Here is a 9,268-nt window from a genome sequence, read left to right on the forward strand (position 1 = left end):
ATTAGGTCCAGTCATGGCCAACTCTGGGGTTGCGGCGCTCATCTCGCTTTATTGGCTGAGGCAGCCAGCGTACAGCTTCCAGGTCATGTGGCCAGCATGACTAAGCCGCTGCTGACGAACCAGAGCAGTGCACGGAAACACTGTTTACCTTCCCGCCGGAACGGTACCTATTTATCTACTTGCACTTTGATGTGCTTTTGAACTGCTAGGTTGGCAGGAGCTGGGACTGAGCAACGGGAACTCACCCCGTCGCGGGGATTCGAACCGCCGACCTTCTGAGCGGCAAGTCCTAGACTCTGTGGTTTAACCCACAGCGCCACCCACGTCCCCTAAAAGCATAATAAAACATAATAAAAAAAACCTCCCCTATACAGGGCTGCCTTCAAACGGCTCGGGGGTTGGATAACCCTCCAACATTTCTCTGATGAAAACAGGGACGTCCTAAGGAAAAGTGGGACATTCCAGGATCAAATCAGAAACTGGTACAGCTCCTGTAAATCCGGGAGTGCCCCTGGAAATTAGGGACACTTGGAAGGTCTGCTATTCTCAATTGGAAGAAACCTTGACCACAATCAATTCTGCCCCTGCTTAAGCCTCTCGCCCAAACCAAGGCTCTGTCACAGGACGTCATAACAACATGTTGTCCAGGTTGCCAAAAGACCCAGAAAAGCTAGCCCTGAATCGGACCAACGCACACAAAGAGTTGCGTGAATCTACCCTGTTCAAGAAGGGGTTACTCAGAATGTAGGTCTGGTTTGCAATTTTCCTCCGAGGATAAGATTGTTTTGTGCAATGAAACCACACCCCAAGTTTCCTTTTGCCTTCTGATGAGCTCTTCTATTCCCCGCCCCCACTAGGCTCAGACTCGCCATGCCTACATAATGGCAGCAGAATCTAAACACCCTCTCTGTACAGGTATATAAATCAGCGCAGCAAGACAACTGGGAACCAACCCCCAGGGTACCTCTGATAAGCCCAATTGCTAAAACTTCCCACAGATGAGAAGGAGCCTTTGATCTCTCTGAAGTTACCTCATCCCTTACGCAGGCTGTTTGTCAGGAGGCAAAGGAAAAGATAATGGAATGGATGCAAACGGACAAAGAGCGCAGGAGACACAGCATCCCCTGAATAAAGAAACACACTGCAATTTACCTGTGGCCGGACCTGGCTGCTGCTGATGCTGTGACCTGATTAAACCTAACACAACACAGATGAGCACAGGGTCATAGCCCCATTGGGGTCAACGGGATCTTCCCTAGGACAGGGAATGGGGACTCTGGGACCCTTCAGATGCTCCTGGATTACAGATCTCATAATGCCTGACCATTGGTCCTGCAGGCTGGGGGTGATGGGAGTTGAGAGCAAAGCAATAGGGTCCCAACTTTTGCTCTACGGGAGCCTCTAGGGGCCAAAACGCAGCCAGGTGCAAATCAACTTCACCGGGGAGGTGGAAAGGTAAAGGACCCCTGGACAGTTAAGTCCAGTCAGAGGCGACTATGGGGTTGCGGCACTCATCAGTGCTTTCAGGCCGAGGGAGCCGGCGTTTGTCCACAGACAGCTTTCCGGGTTATGTGGCCAGCAGGACTAAACCGCTTCTGGTGCAACGGGACACCATGATGGAAGCCTAAAAAGGTAAAGGTAAAGGGACCCCTGACTATTAGGTCCAGTCGTGGCCAACTCTGGTGTTGCGGTGCTCATCTCGCTTTATTGGCCAAGGGAGCCAGCGTACAGCTTCCGGGTCATGTGGCCAGCATGACTAAGCCGCTTCTGGAGAACCAGAGCAGTGCATGGAAACACCATTTACCTTCCCGCCAGAGCGGTACCTATTTATCTACTTGCACTTTGAGGTGCTTTTGAACTGCTAAGTTGGCAGGAGCAGAGACCAAGCAATGGGAGCTCACCCCGTCACAGGGATTCGAACCGCCGACCTTCTGATCAGCAAGTCCTGGGCTCTGTGGTTTAACCCACAGTGCCACCCACGTCCCTATGGAAACCTAAGCGCATGAAAATGTAGTTTACCTTCCCACTGCAGCGGTGCCTATTTATCTACTTGCACTGGCGTGCTGTCAGAATGCTAGGTTGGAAGAAGCTGGGATAGAGCAACAGGAGCTCACCCCGTCGCAGGGATTCGAACCGCCGACCTTCTGATCGGCAAGTCCAAGAGGCTCAGTGGTTTAGACCACAGCGCCACCTGCGTCCCACTTATGAGGCTCAAAGGGCCAGAGCCCCAAGTTCATATATCCAATTGTGAGGGGGGAAATTGAGAGGTTACACAGAGAGAAAGTAGCTGGCCCCGGGTCAGTCAGTGAGCTTCATAACAGGTGGGATTTTGAACCCGAAACCCTAGACCAGGCACAGGGAACCTTTAGCCCACCTGATGTGGTTGGACTACATCTCCCATTAGCCATGGCTATTGACCATGCTGGCCAGGGTTGATTGGAGATGTAGTTCAGTAATATCTAGAAGCCCAAAAGTTCCTAACCCTGGTTTATTCCAACAACTCACCAAGGTCTTGTCGTTCCTTCCCAGCCCTGTCAGCTGCAACCTGTTTAACTGGAGATGTTGAATGAACTTTTGGATACAAGCAATGTGCTCTATCACTAATCTATGGCTCCTCCTAGCCAGAGGCAAAATTTGGTCAATGGGCCACCCAAGGCTTGCCACTGAAGATCTGGCCCGAATTTGAACTTTTGCAACCCGGTTGGTAAAAGGGACGCGGGTGGTGCTGTGGGTTAAACCACAGAGCCTAGGACTTGCCGATCAGAAGGTCGGCGGTTCGAAACCCCATGACGGGGTGAGCTCCCGTTGCTTGGTCCCTGCTCCTGCCAACCTAGCAGTTCGAAAGCACGTCAAAGTGCAAGTGGATAAATAGGTACCGCTCCGGTGGGAAGGTAAACGGCGTTTCCGTGCGCTGCTCTGGTTTGCCAGAAGCGGCTTAGTCATGCTGGCCACATGACCTGGAAGCTGTACGCCGGCTCCCTCGGCCAATAAAGCGAGATGAGCGCCGCAACCCCAGAGTCGGTCACGACTGGACCTAATGGTCAGGGGTCCCTTTACCTTTAACCCAGTTGGCTCCAGTGAAGCCTATGGCCTTATCAATGAGTGTAAGAAAGCCAGCCCCCGACTATAGTAATTTCCATTTCTAATTTATTTCTGGCCCCCACTGAATTGCCGTACCACACAATTTACCATGTGGAGGTGGGAGGGTGTCAGAAGAAGCATCTAGGAACAACTAATTAGCAAATATAAATGGGTGATGTAAGGTGGAGCAAATCAAGCATTATGGGGATGATGGGCTAATGAGTAGGAGGAGGGTTTTCTCTGACAGATAATATTTAATGCTGTAAAGGAAAACATAATCCTCAGCCACCCAGGTGGTGATTCATTTTAAAAAAAAACAGAGAGGGAGAGAGAGAGAGAGAGAGAGAGAGAGAGAGAGAGGGGGGGGGGGGGACTAAAAATAAGTTTGATACAACAGCAGCTCATCTGTTCTCCAGTTGGCTAGAGCATGTGATCAAAAAACAGATAGTGTCAGTGTCTGTTACAATCTGAATTGCACATGGGATACCATTGATTTAGCTCGCATGATTGAGAACCAAGTTCAGTGTGAATAATGTACAAATGATGCAGACAAGTAGTCGGGGGATTGGCATGTTGGATTCTGTGGCTAGAAAACAAGAATCTCTGAAGATGGAAGATGCCATTGCCAATCACGAGCTATCTGCTTCACCCTTGAACCGAAAGCACAGAATGTGCTCAGTTTCTAGTGTTAAGCCAAAGCTAAGAGGGACGCGGGTGGCACTGTGGGTTAACCACAGAGCCTAGGACTTGCCGATCAGAAGGTCGGCGGTTCAAATCCCCGCGGCGGGGTGAGCTCCCGTTGCTTGGTCCCAGCTCCTGCCAACCTAGCAGTTCGAAAGGACGTCAAAAGTGCAAGTAGATAAATAGGTACCGCTCCGGCGGGAAGGTAAACAGCATTTCCGTGCGCTGCTCTGGTTTGCCAGAAGCGGCTTAGTCATGCTGGCCACATGACCCGGAAGCTGTACACCAGCTCCCTCGGCCAATAAAGCGAGATGAGCGCCGCAACCCCAGAGTCAGTCACGACTGGACCTAATGGTCAGGGGTTCCTTTACCTTTAATGGGAAGACTAGCTCAGTGGCAGAGCATCCCTGCCATCTCCAGGTAAGGCTGAATCTGAAAACGTTGGGCCTGCCTTTTTAGAAGACCTATCCCCATTCTTGACAGATATCCCCCCTTTCCACTTTTGTCAAGGAGGTCTGCCCAGACAAGTCCACCACCTCTCAGGGGAGTCTGTTCCATGGTTGAACAGCTCTTGCTGCCAGAAAGCTCTTCCTGATGTTGAGTCAGAATCTCCTTTCTTGTGACTCAAATCCATTGGTTTGAGGCCTACCCTCCTGAGCAGGAGAAAGGAAGCCTGTTCCATCTTCCAGCCCTTTAGATATTTCAAGATAGGTATCATAGCTCCTCTTAGGGTGTATCTACCCACAGGAAAACCCCCACTATAAATAAGTCAGAAATTAGATTGTTAGAACAAATGGAGGGGAAAAAACCCCTATGTAAAATCGCCTAGAAAAGTTTTCTGCTCTGCAGCACCATCTGGTGTCACACTGTAATAACGCATATAAAACTTTTTTCTTTACTAATGTAGCTGAGTCCCCAGTCTCCTTTTCTCCGGGCTAACATACCCAACTCCCTCAACTGTTCCTCATAAGGCTTGGTTTCCAGAGGATGTCCTTGCATATGTATAGTATTCTACGTTTGGCTCGTTTGGTTTCCAGTGGGCTTCAGAAGCAGGCTTGCCAGCTCTTCCAATTTGGCAGAGAGATACTAGCTGTTAAGGCTAATGACCTTCCCTTCTGCTTTCACTGTTGTTTCCTAAGCAATGTTATTGCCAATTAAGCTAAATTGCCCCCCAGGTTGAGCTAGGCTTACTAGATCAAAGCAAAAAAAAGAGAGACAAAAAACACCCAGTCCAGTTTGCTAACAAGCACTTCAGCTGGTTCTCATTTTAAGATTCCTAAAAACCAATTTTTAGGGGAAGAGTCGTGACTCAGCGACAGAGCAAATGCTTTGCATGCAGAAGGTTTAATCCTGCCACTTCCAGTCAGAAGAATCAGGTAACAGTATACCTGAAGGAGCGTCTCCACCCCCATCATTCTGCCCGGACGCTGAGGTCCAGCGCCGAGGGCCTTCTGGCGGTTCCCTCCTTGCGAGAAGCAAAGCTACAGGGAACCAGGCAGAGGGCCTTCTCGGTAGTGGCGCCCGCCCTGTGGAACGCCCTTCCAGCAGATGTCAAAGTGATAAACAACTACCTGACATTCAGAAGACATCTTAAGGCAGCCCTGTTCAGGGAAGTTTTTAACGTGTGATATTTTACTGTATTTTTGGTTTTTATGGAAGCCGCCCAGAGTGGCTGGGGAGGCTCAGCCAGATGGGCGGGGTATAAATAAATTATTATTATTATTATTATTATTATTATTATTATTATTATTATTATTATAACAGGCTATGTGAATATACTGTACAGGTGCTGGATCAGTCAAAGTAGTCAATATTATTCAAATTTGGCCACTTTCCTGACCTGGTATGTTTCCACGCCATGGACGTAGCCAAGGGGGGGGGCAGGTAGGGGCAAATGCCCCCAAAATCATCATCCTCAACAAGAAAAAACATAGCTAACTGAGGGTCTAGGCCCCCAACAAAAGGCCTGCTCCCCCTGACAAAAATCCTGGCTACATCCATGTTCCAGGTGCACCAACTCTAGGAGGGAGAGGGGTCATCGGCCCCTTCAACACTCCTTAGCAGGGGGCTCAGCTCCCTGAATATTGAGGGGGCAGAGGAGGCCGAACCACCAAGCCGAGAGCAGCTCAACATCAATGGCAGGCTCCTTCTAGGCACGCGAGAGGAGGAGCCACAGCCATTGATGCTGGGCAGTGCTGGGCAAGGCCTCCTCCCGATGACACGTGTGTGTGATGTCATAGGTGTGCGACACACATTGCACATGTGACGTCACCAGACACTGTGCCACTGGACCTCCACCAATCTTTGGTCCTCTGTACGTTTCTGTTGCCCGTATTTTTGAGCTCTTAGCTGACACTTAAGAGCTCTCGAGCTCCTCAGGTTTAGCAAAGCTTCTTTAGGAATCTGCTTTATACTGGGTCAGCTCACTAGTCCATCTTGATCTGACTGCCATTGGCTCTCCAGGTTTCCAGTCCAATGACGTTCCTAGCCTTACCTGAAGATGTTGTGGATTGGACTAGGAAGCTTCTGCATGCAAGGGAGTGGGTGGCGCTGTGGTCTAAACCATGGAGCCTCTTGACCCTGCCAATCAGAAAGTCGCCGGTTCAAATCCCCGTAACAGAGTGAGCTCCCGTTGCTGTGTCCCAGCTCCTGCCAACCTAGCAGTTCAAAAGCACACCAGTGGAAGTAGATAAATAGGTACTGCTGTGGCGGGAAAGTAAACGGGGTGCTGTTGCCTCAGAAGCGGTTTAGTCCCGCTGGCCACATGACCTAGAAAGCTGTCTGTAGACAAACGCCGGCTCCCTCGGACTAAAAGCAAGATAATAATAATAATAATAATAATAATAATAATAATAATAATAATAATTATAATTATTTATTATTTGTACCCTGCCCATCTGGCTGGGTCTCCCCAGCCACTCTGGGCGGCTTCCAACAAGGATTAAAAATACATTAAAATGTCACACATTAAAAACTTCCCTGAACAGCCTTCAGATGTCTTCTAAATGTCAGGTAGTTGTTTATCTCTTTGACATCTGATGGGAGGGCGTTCCACAGGGCGGGTGCCACTACCGAGAAGCCCCTCTGCCTGGTTCCCTGTAGCTTTGCTTCTCGCAGTGAGGGAACCGCCAGAAGGCCCTCAGCGCTGGACCTCAGCATCCAGGCAGAATGATGGGGGTGGAGATGCTCCTTCAGGTATACTGGACCGAGGCTGTTTAGGGCTTTAAAGGTCAACACCAACACTTTGAATTGTGCTCGGAAACGTACTGGGAGCCAATGTAGGTCTTTCAAGACTGGTGTTATGTGGTCTCGGTGGCCACTCCCAGCCACCAGTCTAGCTAGAGATGAGTGCTGCAACCCCATAGTCACCTTTGACTGGACTTAACCGTCCAGGGGCCCTTTACCTTTACTTTTACCTTGCATGCAAGGCAGCTGTTCTACTGCTAAGCTATGGCCCTTTCTTAACGAGCTGCTCCTATTAAGACTTAATAAATTTGCAAGCCCCAAGAGAACTAGCTCTAGTTCTTACGTTTATTGTTCTAGCCCAGGGCCATGACAAACCCTCAGCAACAGTATCAACAAAACAATGGATGTTGGCATCCAAACAATACAGAACATCCATACAAGCCAACACCCATTATGTGAAAGAAAATACCAGAGGCACCAACAAGCTTAAATCTAGCTTGGTTTCAGATTAAACCTCCAAATTTATAGTGATGTTACTTAACTTCTTTTCCTGACCTTCTCCCAACCTTTTTTTTTTTTTGCAGCCAGTGTATAGAGGGCCCCTCCATACGTTACAAAGCTATCATTGTCATTCAGAAGAAACTGAGCCATTTATGCCTGCTTGCTTGTGTGAAAGTGATCTCTGGGGTCTTTATCCGAGGGGCAGGCTAACAGATAATGAGTGATGTTTTCCATCTGGAACTGCTCATATTGCTCCTCTACCTAATCAAAGAATGAACCTAGGAACTAGAGCGCAGAACAATACAGTGGTACCTCAGGTTAAGTACTTAATTTGTTCTGGAGGTCCGTTCTTAACCTGAAACTGTTCTTAACCTGAAGCACCACTTTAGCTAATAGGGCCTCCTGCTGCCGCCACGCCGCAGAAGCACGATTTCTGTTCTCATCCTGAAGCAAAGTTCTTAACCCGAGGTACTATTTCGGGTTAGTGGAGTCTGTAACCTGAAGCATATGTAACCTGAGGTACCACTGTATTTCGGGCCACAGTTCAGTGCCGAAACATGGACCATCTTACTTTCCAATTTTAGGAAAATGCGTTCATTTATCTACAAAAATGCATAGAATAAAACCATGCGAATAATAAAAAAATTCTGCCCTGATTTTACTGGCTTTGTAGTCATTACAGATGTGGTGGGGAAAGGGTTTGGGAACTCTGCGATTGGAAAGGGGTGCCAAATCTTCTGAAGATTTTCATGGGTTGGCATATCTATAGACTTTGGCTGGTCGTCCCACCGAAAAACCTGCTTGCCCACCAAACTTGCAGTCCTGACATCCGTTGTTTTTTTTAACCTAGGTGTCGTTGCCCAACACCAAGACCAACGTGTCACCCCCAATATCGTACTAACCGGTGATGGCCTGTTGCCATGGCAATTGCTGTCAAGAACCTGAACTGGCCAGAAGGCTAACCGCTCTGTTTGAAGCATCATTCAGAGGCCCAGTGGATTCAGTTCTTGTGCTAAGTGAGACGGGCTCTGGGAAAGCATTATCGAGAGAGGGAGGCGAGAGGCTCCCAGCCCTTTGGGGACGGGAAACAAGCAGGCTCTGCACCTTTACTCCCGCTTTGTTTTTTTGATCTCGCAAGTAACATTTCAGCCTCTCGCTGTTCAGCTCGCTGGAGCCGGCACGGGGCTGTGGGGCCCCCAGGAGGGCCGCGAATCAAATATTCCTTCTCTACTCTGGCAGCGATATTGCCAATGACAGCAAATGCATTGCTCTAATCTTTTCCCATTTTACTCATCTGCTACAGGATCTGACCTCCCTTAACAGCTTTGAAGGCTGTGCCAAGCAGAGGCGGCAGCGGGGCTGGCTGAGAACACAGGCCCAGGAACAGCTGCCACTGCATGGAGGAGACGAAGGATTCCCTCAGCAACAGCCTCACACACCCCAACCCTATGGCTCTAGGTTGTCTGCTCAGTCAACGAGTTAAATTTGTGCTCATTGAAATGGCTGAACTCAGAGATAGCCATTTGGCCACTGGTGAGCTCCATCTGGCCGCAATATTTTTTTTTCTTTTTTGTCTAGTCCATAAAAGTCTGGAGTTTTGCGGGATGTCTGACTCCGTATCGCGGCAGCCATGTTTTCCTTTTATTAGGAGCCTCCTTCCCCAAACCTAGCCTCCAGACACTCTGTAAGGTAAAGGTAAAGAGACCCCTGACTGTTAGGTCCAGTCGCGGACGACTCTGGGGTTGCGGCGCTCATCTCCCTTTATTGGCCGAGGGAGCTGGCGTACAGCTTCCGGGTTATGTGGCCAGCATGACTAAGA

At 49.2% G+C, this 9,268-nt stretch overlaps 1 long non-coding RNA gene across 1 annotated transcript in view; it reads left to right on the forward strand.

Moving 5' to 3' along the window:
* The window catches only part of LOC310755752, a 29,596-nt gene extending 20,547 nt beyond the window's left edge, over window positions 1-9,049 (forward strand). Inside the window, exon 2 of the long non-coding RNA XR_014544510.1 lies at window positions 8,753-9,049. This is a non-coding gene — a long non-coding RNA (uncharacterized lncRNA). The remainder of the gene's footprint in view (window positions 1-8,752) is intronic.
* The last annotated feature ends 219 nt before the right edge of the window (window positions 9,050-9,268 follow it).

Source organism: Podarcis filfolensis (genome assembly GCF_964270895.1).
Source record: "Podarcis filfolensis genome assembly, chromosome: 2".
Taxonomy (NCBI): Eukaryota; Metazoa; Chordata; class Lepidosauria; order Squamata; family Lacertidae; genus Podarcis; species Podarcis filfolensis.